This window comes from Rhinoderma darwinii, chromosome 4 (genome assembly GCF_050947455.1).
Source record: "Rhinoderma darwinii isolate aRhiDar2 chromosome 4, aRhiDar2.hap1, whole genome shotgun sequence".
NCBI lineage: Eukaryota > Metazoa > Chordata > Amphibia > Anura > Rhinodermatidae > Rhinoderma > Rhinoderma darwinii.
In genome coordinates, this window is record NC_134690.1 from 24,428,228 (window position 1) to 24,443,858 (window position 15,631).

Genomic DNA, 15,631 nt, shown 5'->3' on the forward strand with positions numbered 1-15,631 from the left:
GTGGGCAACTGCCCCATTTCCCTTAGCTTATGTGTACCCTCGTCTGTTTGTCTGTCGTGCACTTATTGAACGTAGGGACCGTCGCCCAGTTGTACGCCGTCGCCTAGGATGGGCCGTGCAAGTAGGCAGGGACTGAGTGGCGGGTAGATTAGGGCTCACCTGTCTGTCTCCCCACCCCGACATTACACATGGACAGACGAGGTACAAAAACAGCTTGCAAGATGCAGGGTCCGGAATAGCATAGGTTAGGGAAGGCGGCATACGTTCACTTACGGTTAACAAAGTCAGATGTCAGGGCAGCCAGAAGCCGCCGGGGGCTAATACATATGTGGCGGGAGTGAGACGTAGTGGCAGCCAGAGGCAGTAGAGGAAATGAAAGTCATGGATGCGTGATATATTGGTTGAGTAGATATTTACCCTCAAGAGAATTAGAAAACAGTTAATAAAAGTAGGTGAATTACCCGATGTCATACAAACAAAAATAATCAAACCAAAGTTTCGAAGCTCAAGAAGCAGCGCTTTGAAAATGTATTGGACCCCTTCCAAATTTCTTCTATCTTTGTATATCTTTCACACTTCAGATTTTCTCATTTACTGAAGAAAAAGCTATTTTGGTGCCAGAGGCAGGAAATTCAGGATATGCCCCCCACACTCAATCCCTAAACTATGATAGCTAAATGGACAACCAAATGCTTAATTACCTCCTGTCATACCACTTCCCCACCAATCCCTAGAGATCTTATTTATAATACGTACTTTACATTATCCTCCACCCTGTCTCCTCCACACACATGTAGGCCTGGTGGGCCACCCTACAAAATATTTGTAGTAGAGTCCACTGGCACATGCTCCTTATCAGCTCTATTCCCCCACCTCTATTCCTCACTTACCAGAGAATCTCTTTTTTAAATCCATAAATTGAGCCCCCCTCAACGACGCCCTCCTGAAACTCATCCCACCCAAACACCCTCTCTCACTTATCTGCTAATTTCCTAACTAGTAGCAATGACTGACTGAGCCTTAGTAATAGTAAAATATGACGCAACAATTTCTCAAGTCAATTAAGAGCCATTTGATGAAATATCAATATCTCTTCTCAGAAAATGTTCAAGATGAAATTACAAAGGTAATTGGATTGGCTCAACCCACCTATAGTCATCGTCTACAAATGCCCTTTACCAATGCAGTTATACATGAGACCCAAAGAATCTCAGACATTGTACCAATGAGTTTGCCAAGTGAAACAACGGGAGATGTCAACTTTAGAGGTTACAATCTTCCAAAAGTAAGTGAAGCATCTATAAAGCCGGATCTCCATACAATGGCCAAGTCAATTTTAAGCTCTTCATTATTGGAGGATGTACAATATTACTAATTTGTTTCACTAAAAGATAGAATATGCAACTAGTTTCTGGAGAACTGATTGATGCATTGACATGAATATAATTTTCACAACTAAAGATTAACCCAGTTCAAAGTTATTTACAAAATTTCACCAATGGCATCAGCCTAATGGGTGAGCAAGGAAGATATGTCGAGAGCATATGTAATGACGGGGGTGGGGAGACAGACAAGTGAGACCTAATCTACCCACCACTCAGTCCCTGCCTACTTGCAACGACCCGCCCTAGGCGACGGGGTACAACTGGGCGACGGTCCCTACGCTCAATAAGTGCACGACAGACAAACAGACAAGGGTACACAGAGCTAGGGGGAGAAGGGGCAGTTGCCCACGGCAACACCGTGAGCAACAAGAGAAGTGAACAAGCCGAGTCAAACCAGGAGAGTACGAGGTGCCAAACGCAGAGCAGAAGAGAAGTAAACAAGCCGAGTCAAACCAGGAGTGTACGAGGTACCAAACGCAGAGCAGGAGAGTAGTCAGCAAGCCGGAGTCAATATGAAGCAAGGACAATGGTACAAGAAGCTGCAGCAGGGCCAGGAAACCACACGAGAAGAATCACAAGCAAAGGAGGAACAGGAAAGGCAGGTATAAATAGACAGAGGGCGGGAGCTAGCTCCGTCTGGCCAGGCTGTGATAGATTCTCCCACTCCTAAGCCTGCCACCCTGAGTGGTGGAAGATGGAGTCAGTCTCACAGACATAGAAGCAGGTGCAGACTGATTATCTATGGGCGTTAACCCCGAAGCTGTGCCTGGCAGATCCTTTACAGTACCCCCCCCCCCTTTTATGAGGGGCCACCGGACCCTTTCTAAGTGGACCTGGTTTACTAGGGAAACAAAGGTGAAACCTCCTGACCAATATCCCAGCGTGGACATCCCGAGCGGGTACCCAAGTCCTCTCCTCAGGCCCGTATCCTCTCCAATGGACCAGGTACTGGAGGGAGCCTTGGACCATCCTGCTGTCCACAATCTTGGCCACCTCGAATTCTGCCCCCTCAGGGGTGAGAACAGGGACCAGAGGTTTCCTCGAGGGAGCCAAGGACGGGGAGCAGCATTTAAGGAGGGAGGCATGGAACACGTCGTGTACTCGAAAAGATGGCGGCAACTCCAGTCGGAAGGAGACAGGATTGAGGACTTCAATGACCTTGTACGGCCCTATAAACCGGGGAGCAAACTTCTTGGACGGGACCTTCAGGCGCAAATTTTTAGACGATAGCCACACCAGATCCCTGACCATAAACAAGGGGTTAGCAGAAGTTTTCTATCTGCCTGAGTTTTTTGTATGCTCTGGGACGCCTCTAGGTTCTTCTGAACCTGAGCCCAGACTGTGCACAGTTCTCGATGAACGACCTCTACCTCGGGATTGTTGGAACTACCAGGTGAAATGGAAGAGAACCGTGGATTAAACCCAAAATTACAGAAAAAGGGGGAGACCCCTGACAAGTTACTGACCCGGTTATTAAGGGAAAATTCGGCGAGGGGAATGAATGAGACCCAATCATATTGACAGTCAGAGATAAAACACCTTAAATATTGTTCTAGAGACTGATTAGTCCTCTCAGTTTGGCCATTAGTTTCAGGATGGAAGGCAGAGGAGAAGGACAGATCAATCTCCAACTTTTTACAGAAGGCTCTCCAAAACAATGAAACAAATTGTACCCCTCTATCAGAAACAATATTGACAGGGACCCCATGGAGACGCAGGATGTGTTTGCCAAACAAGGTAGCTAACGTCTTAGCATTGGGTAGTTTTTTGAGGGGCACAAAGTGGCACATCTTACTGAAGCGGTCTACTACAACCCACACCACCGACTTGCCTTGAGATGGAGGCAAATCGGTGATAAAATCCATGGAGATATGGGTCCAAGGTCTCTGGGGAATGGGCAAAGAACATAGTAAGCCCGCTGGTCGGGACCTGGGAGTCTTGGACCTAGCACAAACTTCACAAGCGGCGACGTAGGCCTTAACGTCTTTAGGCAACCCAGGCCACCAATAGTTTCTGCCAATGAGGTGCTTGGTACCCAGGATGCCTGGATGGCCAGATAGTGCAGAGTCATGATTTTCCCTAAGTACCCTTAGCCGGAATTGCAGGGGAACAAACAGCTTGTTCTCAGGAAGGCTCCCGGGAGCTGAACCTTGATCAGCCGCAATTTCAGAGACTAAATCAGAATCAATAGCGGAAATGATTATACCTGGATGCAAAATACAAGCAGGATCTTCCTCCGAAGGAGGGCTGGCCATGAAGCTACGTGACAGTGCATCAGCCTTAACATTTTTAGACCCAGCCCTATAGGTAAACACAAAGTTGAATCTGGTAAAAAATAACGCACAACGAGCTTGTCTCGGGTTTAGCCTCCGGGCAGATTCTAGGAAAACCAGATTCTTGCGGTCGGTAAGGACCGTTACCTGGTGTCTAGCCCCCTCCAGGAAGTGGCGCCACTCTTCAAATGCCCATCTAATGGCTAAGAGTTCGCGGTTGCCAATATCATAGTTACTCTCAGTGCGTGAAAACTTCCTGGAGAAGTAGGCACAGGGACGGAGATGGGTGAGGGACCTGGTACCCTGGGACAAGACAGCCCTCACTCCCACCTCGGACGCGTCAACCTCCACGATAAATGGCTCCATTTGGTTGGGCTGAACCAGCACCGGGGCCGAGATAAAGCACTTCTTAAGGACCTCAAAAGCCTGGACAGCCTCAGGAGGCCAGTGGAGGAGATCAGCACCTTTGCGAGTGAGATCCGTAAGAGGCTTAGCGATGACCGAGAAGTTAGCAATAAACCTCCTGTAATAATTAGCGAACCCCAGGAAGCACTATAACGCCTTCAGGGAGGCAGGTTGGACCCATTCCGCCACAGCCTGGACCTTGGCGGGGTCCATGCGGAATTCATGAGGAGTGAGGATTTGGCCCAAAAATGGTATCTCCTGCACCCCAAACACACATTTTTCGGTCTTTGCAAACAGTTTGTTTTCTCGAAGGACCTGGAGCACCTTCCTGACATGCTCAATGTGGGAGGACCAGTCCTTGGAAAACACAAGTATGTCATCAAGGTACACTACAAGAAATAACCCCAGGTAGTCTCTTAAAATCTCAGTTATGAAATTCTGGAAGACCGCGGGAGCATTACACAACCCAAAGGGCATGACGAGGAATTTGAAATGACCTTCGGGCGTGTTAAACGCAGTCTTCCACTCATCCCCCTCTTTGATGCGGATAAGGTTATACGCCCCCCGTAGATCAAACTTAGAGAACCATTGGGCCCCCTGAACCTGATTAAAGAGATCAGGAATCAGAGGAAGGGGATACTGGTTCCTTACAGTGACCTTATTCAAGCTTCGGTAGTCAATGCATGGCCTAAGACCACCATCCTTCTTCCCTACGAAGAAGAAGCCAGCACCTACCGGAGAAGTAGAGGGGCGAATGTAACCCTTGGCCAGGCATTCCTGGATATACTCTCTCATGGCTTCACGTTCGGGACAAGAGAGATTAAATATCCTACCCTTAGGGAGCTTAGCTTCTGGTACCAAATTGATTGCGCAATCATATTCTCTATGAGGAGGTAACACTTCGGAGGCCTCCTTAGAGAAAACATCGGCAAAGTCCTGAACAAACTCAGGTAGCGTGTTCACCACCTCAGGGGGAGAAATAGAATTAACAGAAAAACATGACGTCAAGCATTCATTACCCCACTTGGTAAGATCCCCAGAATTCCAGTCAAACGTGGGATTATGCAACTGCAACCAGGGAAGGCCCAAAACCAAATCGGACGATAATCCCTGCATTAACAGTACAGAGCACTGCTCCAAATGCATGGAGCCAACAAGGAGTTCAAAAACAGGGGTATGCTGTGTAAAATAACCATTAGCAAGAGGAGTGGAGTCGATACCCACTACCGGGACAGGTTTAGGCAAATCAATCAAAGGCATAGCTAGAGACATAGCAAATTCCACAGACATGATATTAGCAGAAGACCCTGAATCCACGAAGGCACTGCCGGTAGCAGACCTACCACCAAAAGAGACCTGAAAGGGAAGCAAGATTTTATTACGTTTCATATTTATTGGAAATACCTGTGGGCCCAAGTGACCTCCCCGATGATCACTTAGGCGCGGAAGTTCTCCGGCTGCATTCTTACGCTTAGGACAGTTGTTCACTTGATGTTTGTCATCCCCACAGTAAAAGCAGAGACCATTCTTCCTGCGGAAATCTCTACGTTGTTGGGGGGACACGGAGGCCCCGAGTTGCATAGGTACCTCCGAGTCTTCCGGGGAGGAACGAAGCAACGGAACCTCGGGAGGCATCATGGGGGAGTCAGAGGAGAAAACATCAAGACGTTCAAGTCGTCGTTCCCTGAGACGTCGGTCAAGTCGTACCGCTAAAGCCATAACCTGGTCTAGGGAGTCTGAAGAGGGATAACTAACTAGCAGATCTTTCAGGGCGTTCGACAGACCCAACCTAAACTGGCACCTTAACGCAGGGTCATTCCACCGAGAAGCTACGCACCACTTCCTAAAGTCAGAGCAATACTCCTCAACAGATCTCTTACCCTGACGTAAGGTCACCAGCTGACTCTCGGCAAAAGCAGTCTTGTCAGTCTCGTCATAGATGAGTCCGAGAGCAGAAAAGATCAACGGAGGAAAGTTCAGGGGCGTCAGGAGCCAAGGAGAAGGCCCATTCTTGGGGCCCTTCCTGGAGCCGGGACATAATTATACCCACCCGCTGGCTCTCAGAACCTGAGGAGTGGGGCTTTAAACGAAAATAGAGCCTACAACTCTCCCGAAAGGAGAGAAAAGTCTTCCGGTCCCCTGAGAACCGGTCGGGCAACTTGAGGTTTGGGTTCAAGAGGTGAGGTGAGGGGGACTACCATGGTAGCATCAGGCTGGTTGACCCTCTGAGCCAGGGCCTGGACCTGTAGGGAGAGACCCTGCATTTGCTGAGCCAGGGTCTCAAGGGGGTCCATAGTGGTGTCAGGGACCAGGGTAGACTAGGTATGGGCTTGTGATTATGTAATGACGGGGGTGGGGAGACAGACAAGTGAGCCGTAATCTACCCACCACTCAGTCCCTGCCTACTTGCAACGACCCGCCCTAGGCAACGGGGTACAACTGGGCGACGGTCCCTATGCTCAATAAGTGCACGACAGACAAACAGACAAGGGTACACAGAGCTAGGGGGAGAAGGGGCAGTTGCCCACGGCAACACCGTGAGCAACAAGAGAAGTGAACAAGCCGAGTCAAACCAGGAGAGTACGAGGTGCCAAACGCAGAGCAGAAGAGTAGTAAACAAGCCGAGTCAAACCAGGAGTGTACGAGGTACCAAACGCAGAGCAGGAGAGTAGTCAGCAAGCCGGGGTCAATATGAAGCAAGGACAATGGTACAAGAAGCTGCAGCAGGGCCAGGAAACCACACGAGAAGAATCACAAGCAAAGGAGGAACAAGAAAGGCAGGTATAAATAGACAGAGGGCGGGAGCTAGCTCCATCTGGCCAGGCTGTGATAGGTTCTCCCACTCCTAAGCCTGCCACCCTGAGTGGTGGAAGATGGAGTCAGTCTCACAGACATAGAAGCAGGTGCAGACTGATTATCTATGGCCGTTAACCCCGAAGCTGTGCCTGGCAGATCCTTTACAGCATATCTTCCTTGGACAAATCCTACTTGTTAGAAGGATCCCTTGACAATAAACTCATCACAAAATGTCCCCCTGCTGGGATTCCCACGATCAGTAGTAATCTGTGGGGAAACCTGCCAATAAGTGTTCAATCTCCCTGCAGCACCACCACAGGGGAAATTAAGTATTACACAGTGTCCATTCATATCAATGTGTTGTCTGTGTAATGCAGGACAGGACAGGTCCTCCAGAGAGAGAAACCTTTCTTCGTAACCATTCTCCACTCTGATCAAGAGATGAAGATCCTAAACAGAGGACCCCCCTCTTTTAACTCAGAAATGGGTTTTCTAAACTAGACATCCAATTAAAGACTACTTGTATGAGGGTATGACCCATGCTCTGCCACTGTCATGTGATAGTGAACGTTAAAGGGAAGGTGTCACGAAAAAAATATTTTTTTTATATATAATATTGCTTTTAGTATGTTATTAAAATAAATTTTATTTATTTGTGTTGTGCTTTTTACTTTTTTTTTATTTTTACTTCTCTATGGGGGCTGCCATTTTTTTTTTCATCTCTGTATCTGTCCATTAACGACACATACAGAGATGGAATACGCATCTACGCACATACGCCATTCAATTCACTATAGCGTACGCCGTCTGTGTGGGAACGGCGCATGCGCTGCTCCCACACAGATCAAAAGAAAGGTCTTTGGCAGAGCGAAAACTGGCGCCATTTTCATGTGGACCGGAAGCCGCGGCCGGACAGTAAGATGACGACTTCCGGTCGCGGCTTCCGGCCATATGCGAAGGCGCAAGGAATAGGAGCGGAGGCGGCAGCGGCGGCAGGAGCAGTTAAGTTATGTTTGTGTATGTGATGTGTGTATTATGTTCGTGTATGTTCGTGTTATACTGTCTGCTGAGCACTGTATCTAATCCTCCTACACTGTGCAGTCACTCAGAAAATGGCGGCACACAGTGTAGGAAGTTTGAAGATTCAACCCCCTCCTTCTCCTGGCACTAGCCAGGATAAGGGAGGGGGGATTGTGTGAGGACACTAGAGCGAGTGTGTCTACCCCAAATTTGCAGCATAAAGCAATGAGGTTGCTTTACCACATTGCCAAGGCTGCAATTTTGGGAATTGCTCCCTCTAGTGACCAGCACATGGAAATGTTATAAATTAGAATCTAATTTATAATATTTCCTGACTTGTGAAAAAATGAAAACAATGTGTAATCACTTATATACTAACTGTTTAACTGAAAAAAAAACAAAAACATTTCTAGCGACACATTCCCTTTAACCCCTTCCCTCTTTGGCCACTTTTGACCTTCCTGACATGGCCTCATTTTTCAAATCTGACATGTTTCACTTTATGTGGTAATAACTCCGGAATGCTTTTACCTATTCAAGCCATTCTGAGATTGTTTTCTCGTGACACATTGGACTTTATGTTACTGGCAAAACTTGCCCGATACATTCAGTATTTAATTGTGAAAAACACCAAAATTTAGCGAAAAATTGCAAATATTAGCATTTTTCTCAATTTAAATGTATCTGCTTGTAAGACAGGCAGTTATACCAAACAAAATTGTTGCTAATTAACATCACCCATATGTCTACTTTAGTTTGGCATCGTTTTTTGAACATCATTTTATTTTTCTAGGACGTTACAAGGCTTAGAACTTTAGCAGCAATTTCTCACATTTTCAAGAAAATTTCAAAATGCTATTTTTACAGGGGCCAGTTCAGTTGTGAAGTGGCTTTGAGGTCCTTAGATATTAGAAACTACCAATAAGTCACCCCATTTTAAAAACTGCACCCCTCAAAGTATTCAAAACAGCATTTAGAAAGTTTCTTAACCCTTTAGACATTGTGCAGGAATTAAGGCAAAGTAGAGGTGAAATTTACAAAGTTCATTATTTTTTTCCAGAAATTCATTTTGAATCAATTTTTTTTGTACCACAGAAGATTTTAGCAAAGAAATGCAATTCAATATTTATTGCCCAGGTTCTGCAGTTTTAGGAAATATCCCACATGTGGCCCTAGTGTGCTAATGGACTGAAGCACCGGCCTCAGAAGCGAAAGTAGCACCTGGTGGATTTTGGGCCTCCTTTTTATTAGAATATATTTTAGGCAGCATGTCAGCTTTGAACAGGTCTTGTGGAACTAAAACAGTGGAAACCCCACAAAAGTGACCCCATTTGGGAAACTACACCCCTCGAGGAATTTATTTAGGGGTGTAGTAAGCATTTTGACCCACCAGTTTTTTTGCAAAAATTTTTGGAACTATGCAATGAAAATGAAAATCAAACTTTTTTCAAATAAAATGTAGGTTTAGCTAATTTGTTTTCATTTCCAAAAGAACTAAAGTAGAAAAAGCACCACAACATTTGTAGAGCAATTTCTCCCGAGTAAAACAATACCCCACATGTGGTAATAAACGGTTTTTTGGACACACGGCAGGGCTTAGAAGGGAAAGAGCGCTATTTGGCTCTTGGAGCTCAAATTTAGCAGGAATGGTTTGCGGAGGCCGTGTCACATTTACAAAGCCCCTGAGGGGACAAACCAGTGGAAACTCCCAACAAGTGACCCCATTTTGGAAACTATACCCCTTGAGGAAATTATCTAGGGGTATAGTGAGCATTTTGACCCCACAGGTTTTTTGCAGAAATTTTTGGAAGTAGGCTGTGAAAATGAAAATGTAGGTTTAGGTATTTTTTTTTCATTTCCACAAGGACTGAAGGAGAAAAAGAAACCGCAACATGTGTAAAGCAATTTCTCCCGAGTAAAACAATACCCCACATGTGGTTATAAACGTCTGTTTGGACACACGGTAGGGCTCAGAATGAAAGGAGCACCATTTGGATTTTGGAATGGTTTCTGGGCGCCATGTCACATTTGCTGAGCCCCTGTAGTACTAGTACAGTGGAAACACCCCAAAAGTGACTCCATTTGAGAAACTGCACCCCCTGAGGAATCATCTAGGGGTATAGTGAAAATTTTGATCCCAAAGGTTTTTTGCTAAATTAATTAGAATTAAGCCATGAAAATGAAAAATATTTTTTTTTCCGACAAGATGTAGTTGTAGTTTTAGATCAACATTCATTTTTACAAGAAATAGAGAAGAAAAAAGCATGCCAACATTTGTAAAGACATTTCTCCCGAGTACGGTAACACCCCATATGTGGTTATAATCGGCTGTTTACGTATATGGGAGCATTCAGAAGAAGAGGAGCGGTATTTATCTTTTGGAGCGTAGATTTTTCTGGAATGGTTTGCGGACGCCATGTTGCATTTGCAAAACCACTGATGTACCAAACAAAAGTGACCCCGTTTTAGAAACTACACCCCTAAAGGCATTTATCAAGGGGTGTAGTGAGAATTTAGAATCCACAGGTGTTTTTCAGAAATGAATATGCAGTGGATGGTGCAAAGTGAAAATTGCAATTTTTTCACTGATATGCCCATTCACCGCACAATATGTTGTGCCCCTAGAGAATCTTACCCCATAAATTGTTAAGTGGGTTCTCCCGGGTATGGCAATGCCTTACTTGTGGCCATAAATTGCTGTTTGGGCACACTTGCTGTTTGCTGGCATTTCAGTTTATAATGTGGTGGCATAAGTAATCTGTGCGGAGTACATCAGTGTATATGTAATCTGTGAGGAGTACATCAGGGAATATGTAATCTGTGCGGAGTACATCAGGGCATAATAAGAGGGTATAATAAGTAAATAATACAATTATCCATAGATGTGTGTTACGCTGTGAAGCGATCCGTTATGCGCAGGCCGGTGTCACACTGATAAGCGGTTTTCTTTCTTATCCCCCTTTTGTAACACTGCACTGTTTGGGGACTTTTTCTCCTTCGTAGTTTGGGAAATATTGCTGGGAAAGTTTTGTGCTGGTATAATACGGGCGCCCTCGCTTCCAGCGGATGTGCTACAGTGAAGGAAATAAGTATTTGATCCCTTGCTGATTTTGTAAGTTTGCCCACTGTCAAAGACATGAACAGTCTAGAATTTTTAGGCTAGGTTAATTTTACCAGTGAGAGATAGATTATATTAAATAAAAAAAACAGAAAATCACATTGTCAAAATTATATATATTTATTTGCATTGTGCACAGAGAAATAAGTATTTGATCCCTTTGGCAAACAAGACTTAATACTTGGTGGCAAAACCCTTGTTGGCAAGCACAGCAGTCAGACGTTTTTTGTAGTTGATGATGAGGTTTGCACACATGTTAGATGGAATTTTGGCCCACTCCTCTTTGCAGGTCATCTGTAAATAATTAAGATTTCGAGGCTGTCGCTTGGCAACTCGGATCTTCAGCTCCCTCCATAAGTTTTCGATGGGATTAAGGTCTGGAGACTGGCTAGGCCACTCCATGACCTTAATGTGCTTCTTTTTGAGCCACTCCTTTGTTGCCTTGGCTGTATGTTTCGGGTCATTGTCGTGCTGGAAGAGCCAGCTACGAGCCATTTTTAATGTCCTGGTGGAGGGAAGGAGGTTGTCACTCAGGATTTGACGGTACATGGCTCCATACATTCTCCCATTGATGCGGTGAAGTAGTCCTGTGCCCTTAGCAGAGAAACACCCCCAAAAAATAATGTTTCCACCTCCATGCTTGACAGTGGGGACGGTGTTCTTTGGGTCATAGGCAGCATTTCTCTTCCTCCAAACACGACGAGCTGAGTTAATGCCAAAGAGCTCAATTTTAGTTTCATCTGACCACAGTACCTTCTCCCAATCACTCTCAGAATCATCCAGATGTTTATTTGCAAACTTCAGACGGGCATGTACATGTGCCTTCTTGAGCAGGGGGACCTTGCGGGCACTGCAGGATTTTAATCCATTACGGCGTAATGTGTTACCAATGGTTTTCTTGGTGACTGTGGTCCCAGCTGCCTTGAGATCATTAACAAGTTCCCCCCGTGTAGTTTTCGGCTGAGCTCTCACCTTCCTCAGGATCAAGGATACCCCACGAGGTGAGATTTGACAGTCATTTTATATGTCTTCCATTTTCTTACTATTGCACCAACAGTTGTCTCCTTCTCACCCAGCGTCTTACTTATGGTTTTGTAGCCCATTCGAGCCTTGTGCAGGTCTATGATCTTGTCCCTGACATCCTTAGAAAGCTCTTTGGTCTTGCCCATGTTGTAGAGGTTAGAGTCAGACTGATTAATTGAGTCTGTGGACAGGAATCTTTTATACAGGTGACCATGTAAGACAGCTGTCTTTAATGCAGGCACCAAGTTGATTTGGAGCGTGTAACTGGTCTGGAGGAGGCTGAACTCTTAATGGTTGGTAGGGGATCAAATACTTATTTCTCTGTGCATAATGTAAATAAATATATATAATTTTGACTATGTGATTTTCTGGTTTTTTTTAAAATTTAATCTATCTCTCACTGGTAAAATTAACCTAGCCTAAAAATTCTAGACTGTTCATGTCTTTGACAGTGGGCAAACTTACAAAATCAGCAAGGGATCAAATACTTATTTCCTTCACTGTATTAGAAACCCCTATGAAACACCCCATTTTAGAAACTAGACCCCTCAAAGTATTCACAACAGCATTTAGAAAGTTTATAAACCATTTAGGTGTTTCACGGAAATTTAGAGCAAAGTAGAGGTGAAATTTACATATTTATTTTTGTCAGAAAATCCTTTTTATAGCATTTTTTTCTAGAACACAAAAGGTTTTACCAGAGAAACACAACTTAATACTTATTGCCCAGATTCTGCAGTTTTGAGAAATATCCCACATGTGGCCCTAGTGCGGTAATGGACTGAAGCACCGGCCTCCGAAGCAAAGGAGCACCTAGTGGATTATGAGCCCTCCTTTTTATTAGGCACCATGTCCGGTTTGAAGAGGTCTTGTGGTGCCAAAACAGTGGAAAACCCCCAAAAGTGACCCCATTTTGGAAACTAGACACCTTGAGGAATCCATTGTAGTTTTCTTGGGGTGCATGCGGCTTTTTGATCAGTTTTTATTCTATTTTTAGGTGGCGTGGTGACTAAAAAACAGCAATCCTACTATTGTTTTTTTATTCTATTTTTTTTACAGCGTTCACCGTGCGCTATAAATGACATATTCACTTTATTCTGCGGGGCGATACGATTACGGCGATACCAGATGTTTATAGTTTTTTTATGTCTTATGGCATTTGCACAATAAAATACGTTTTGTAAAAAATCATTCACTTTTTCTGTTACCTTATTCTAAGAGTCAGAACTTTTTTATTTTTCCATCAATAAAGCCGTGCGAGGACTTATTTTTTGCGTAACGAACTGTAGTTTTGATCAGGACCATTTTTCGGTACATGCGACTTTTTGATCTCTTTTTATTCCATTTTTTGGGAGGTGAAGTGACCAAACAATTGTGATTCTGGTACGGTTTATTATTATTTTATTTTACGGCGTTCACCGTGCGGGATAAATAACGAAATAATTTTGTAGTTCAGGCCGTTACGGACGTGGCGATACCAATTATGTATAGTTTTTTGTTTATTCATCTATTTTTATTAATAATAAATGACTGATAAGGGAAAAGGGGGATTTTTACTTCTAATACTTTTAAAACTTTTATTTTCTTATTTTTACACATTTTTTTTAAACTTTTTTTTTTACTTTATTACTTTGTCCCACTAGGGGACTTGAGGGCAGGAGGCCCTGATCGATATTCTAATACACTGCACTACTGCATAGCCGGACGCCATTGTTTGGTGTCCGGTTGCCATAGTCACCATCGCCGGCCGATATTGTGTAGCAGGCCGGCAATGGCAGCTTAACCCATAAAAAGCTGCGATCTCTATTGAAAGCGGCTTTTAAGGGGTTAATCAGCGGGGACGCAGCAATCGGTCCCCGCTGTAGGAGCTGCGGCAGCTCCTGTATGTGTCGGGAGGATGGCCGAAATGGCCGTTATTCCCGAGACGTACTATTAGGTCATGGAGTGCGAACGATACAGCTACCATGACCTAATAGTACGTCTAGGAGCCGGAAGGGGTTAAGGAATGTTCCCCTCCGGCCTGCGCATTGAGATGTTTTTTCATCACCGCATTACTAGTGCCATATCTTTTTTGTTTTTCAGTTGATTGAGCGGTGTGCGGGCTTGTTTTTTGCGAGACGGGCTGTAGATTTTATTGGTACCATTTTAGAACACGTAGGACTTTTTGATCACTTTTTATTTAATTTTTTGGTAAAGGAAATTACCAAAAACAAGCAATTCAGGAATAGTTTTTTATTGGGTTTTTTTTCGGCATCCACAGTGCGCCCTAAATTACATGTTAGCTTTATTCTGCGGGTCGATACGATTACGGCGATACCAAATTTATATAGTTTTTTTTATGTATTGCAGCTTTTGCACAATAAAATCACTTTTTCTATAAAATCATTTGTTTTCTGTGTCGCCATATTCTAAGACCCATAACTTTTTTATTTTTGCGTGCTCAAAACGGTGTCAGGGATTATTTTTTGCAGGACGGATTGCCGTTTTTATTATTACTATTTTGGAGTAAATGTGACTTTTTGATCACTTTTTATAGCATTTTTTGGAAGGAGATGTGACCTAAAAACAAAGATTCTGGCATTGTTTTTCATGTTTTTTTTTTACGGCGTTCACCGTGCTAAATACATAAATTACATAATAGTTTTTTAGTTTGGGTCGTTATGGACGCGGCGATACCAATTATGTATAGATTTGTAATTTTTACGGTTTTTCCCATAATAAAAGACTTACTATGGGAAAAAAGTCTGTTTAGCTTTATTTTTATTTGAAATGTGTGTGTTTTTATTGTTTTACCACATTTTTATTAACTTTTTTTTACTTTTTTGACTTGTCCCACTAGAGGACTTGAGGGCATGATGCCCCTATCGCTACTTTAATACACTGCACTACATATGTAGTGCAGTGTATTAGCGCTGTCAGTTATTCACTGACAGCAAGCCTATGAGGACATGCCGCAGGCGGGTCCTCATCGGCTCCCGTACAAGGCAGACTCAGACGCCATTATCTGGCGTCCGATTGCCACAGCAACCCAGCGATTACGTCACTGGGTTGCCGGTCGGGTTAAAACCTAGACAGATGCTGCGCAACTGTACTGCGCTTTGCGGGGACACATTCCCGGCAGCGCCGTATATATGTGGTGGATGTCGGGAAGGGGTTAAAGTAGTTGGGCTGACCTCTAACAATAAAAAAAAAATCTAAAATTTGTAGAGCATAAACTATGAGTGAACATTTCCACCATTTGGAACCAATCATAGATCCATTAACTCAACAAATATCATTGACAAAAAAAAGTGAGAGGCGAACACTACTAACTATAAAGATAATATGTTCAGTATATATCTAATATGCCTCTTTTATAGGGTACACACATAATTCCGCTGCTGACATCCGTCCTACATGACAAGAAACAATTTAAGACCCCAGAAGTATTTGACCCAAATAATTTCCTTGACTCAGAGGGACAGTTTATGACGAATGAAGCTTTTATGGCATTCTCAGCAGGTATTTACTTCATATATCTCATAAGTTTCAGTAACAATAAGGCAAATTGTCGTTAGCAGTGTTGAAATTTGGTGGAGAGCATTAGATCCAGCCAAATTATTCTTATGGTA

At 44.0% G+C, this 15,631-nt stretch overlaps 1 pseudogene; it reads left to right on the forward strand.

Moving 5' to 3' along the window:
- Positions 1-15,631, forward strand: part of LOC142760370 (cytochrome P450 2K1-like) — a 41,531-nt pseudogene that overhangs the window by 5,771 nt on the left and 20,129 nt on the right.